The following is a 2,500-nucleotide window of genomic DNA, read 5'->3' as shown; positions in this document are numbered from 1 at the left end:
AGCGTATCAAATAAACATTGATGGAAATTGAAAATAAATGCTGTTTGTTGTATCCTTCCTTGCATCTTTCGCCTTCATTTACCTACCTAATTACAGGTAGAATAATATGAAGACATCACAATGTGCAGCACATAGTAATTATTGGAAAACACCACAACTGCTTTCCATATTATCTAAGTAAGGTAGGGGCAGATGTAGTGAAAATTATTACTAGTATGGGACATTACTAAAAAACGAAACAGCGAAACAAAGCACCAAAACACCATGTATGACCCCACCATACATCGAATACTAACCAAAAAAGGGTGGTTTTGAGATTAAGCATCGTTTTAGGCCTAATAAGTTATGGCTTCTAATCTCAGTCTTAATCTGAATCCTAATCTTAATCTCGATGAATTAGGAGCAATAACGTTTTAGGCCTAATTAGGCCTAATTAGGCCTTAAACGATATTTGATCTCAAATCCAACCTTTGTCGGTTAGTATTTAGTGTATGGCGGGGTCATACATGGTGTGTTTTCGTGCTTTGTTTCGCTGTTTCATTGTTTCGGTGTTTCGGGGTTTAGTAATGCCCACTAGTAGGGTAAGGTTGAGAGGGGACTCCCCTACTTCCCACTACTAACGTGTAGTAACAGTCAACGGAAAACCCACCAAATCGCTCAAATTCGCCATTTTCAGCTGCAGAAATGACAATACACAACAACTGAGGTATGTTTACGTTTATTTTGAGCTTTAACATAGTCATAGTCGATGTAAGTTTACGATATTAGGACTCTTCAATATTTCCCACACATTTCTTTATTTTTCGAACATACAACAGACACACTGTTTGTGTGGGTATCCTGTGCAGAAACGTACCTGTATGAGACGAGAGAGCCGCTGTTGAGAAGTCTATCCACGTCTAAAGCTTTATCGCTGTGGAAGGTTCTTTGGAGAGTGATTTCTTGGAAACTCCGCTGGTGACTTTTGCCTTTTAGGCTTATTGTTCAGCTGAGAGTGCTATGAATGAATGCGGTTTCCCCACGTTATTTATAGGTAAGTTAGGCTTAGGCTAGCATTGCTAGCAATGCTAAATTGTTGAAAAATATCGATTTTTTTCCCTTTGGAATCGTTTTGAGAAGTTTGTCTTCGTTTGATTTTATGAAACCTTGGTCACGCACCCGTCACGCCAAAACGTAGACTGCAGACTGTGCAGACCGTGCAGACCAGGGTAAAATATGGCGTTACCCTCACTATTATATTGCGAGCTAACCGTAAACAGGCTAACCTGAATGTTATTTAGGCCTAATTAAGCTAACCGAATGTTATTTAGGCCTAATTCAGTCTAACCGAATTTCCAAGTTAAAGACGGTCTGCACAGTCCGCAGTTTGCGTTTTTCAGTGTCCCGTCACGCATGCACGGAAGCGCGGAGGGTTTGCTTCGGTGACCTTTCACTTTGTTTCTGAGAATACCGATATTTGCTTATTTTCCTTGCCATAAAAGGTATTAACCACGTGGGTTTCTCGGAAATGAGAAGCGGCAAGTGTATAAAAGCTTTTTGTTTCGTGGAAACGCTTAAATCCAGTTGTTACGTTAACACCCGGCGCAGTTCGCGTTGGGTTATTGCAATCAGAATGCTAGCTATTGTTACAGAGCTTCAATATCTTGCCAATGGGTTGAAGTGAACCATAATCACAAAGTAGGTGTTCTGTGTTCTGACGAGCTGAGCTGAGGTAAGCGGAAGCATTGGTTAAGCTTAGCTTATTTCTTTTGAACCTTTAATATGAATCGATGGCGGTGCGCGTGAGAAACTAAGCCAAACCAAGAGAAACCGAGATTGTCAGTTGGCCACTGTTACGCTTACTCTGGCACAACTGAACTTAGTTTCTTTAATTTCCAGAGATAAATTTAACAATGATTAATGTATATTATTAAATATGAATTATGAAAGTTTTAACATCCTGTATAACCTGACAAACCGAGAAAGGAATCCAGTCGAACCAGTATATCAAGATTCTAACAAATTTATTCTAAACTTTCTTGGAAACTGGGTGGGGTTGTCTTTGACTCAAAAAATTTGAAAATGTAAATTCGTTTATTAAACTTGTTTATTAGAAGCAAGTGTCTTGCAAAACACTGTGTCTGACAAAGAGCCAGACGTTATTTACCAATATTTCTTTTGTGTCACATTTTTAATTACTTGTCTCACTCCATTTATCAATAAAGTTATTCAAGGCAGTTTACATTACTTTTCAAAGTGGAAAATTTTGATCCTGTTTCAATTCAATTGAACATTATTTGCATGGAGTCAATCAACTGAGGAATTTTTGTCGTCTTTTAAATTTCTAGTGTTTTACAAGTTACAGACCTTCCAACATCTAAAACCGCCAACTCTTGAGGTCTCAAAAATTTACCCCCCAAAATTTTGAGATTTGGGTCCCAAATAATGAGCTTTACAAAAGTGTTTTTAAACAAAGGAATCCAGCTCAATGCTAGCAATACCTAGCAGTCTTTAAACTGCA

General features: G+C 38.3%; 1 protein-coding gene across 1 annotated transcript in view; it reads left to right on the top strand.

The window, feature by feature from the left end:
• The first annotated feature begins 1,504 nt into the window (after positions 1 to 1,504).
• Positions 1,505 to 2,500, top strand: part of LOC138027540 (uncharacterized) — a 35,773-nt gene continuing 34,777 nt past the window's right edge. The window contains exon 1 of the mRNA XM_068875087.1: positions 1,505 to 1,711. The gene's annotated coding sequence lies outside the window, so the exon portion shown is untranslated. The remainder of the gene's footprint in view (positions 1,712 to 2,500) is intronic.

The sequence above is a fragment of the Montipora capricornis genome, chromosome 12, assembly GCF_036669925.1.
Source record: "Montipora capricornis isolate CH-2021 chromosome 12, ASM3666992v2, whole genome shotgun sequence".
Taxonomy (NCBI): domain Eukaryota; kingdom Metazoa; phylum Cnidaria; class Anthozoa; order Scleractinia; family Acroporidae; genus Montipora; species Montipora capricornis.
The sequence above is the reverse complement of the archived record's forward strand: the minus strand, read 5'-3'. Positions and strand labels throughout refer to the sequence as shown.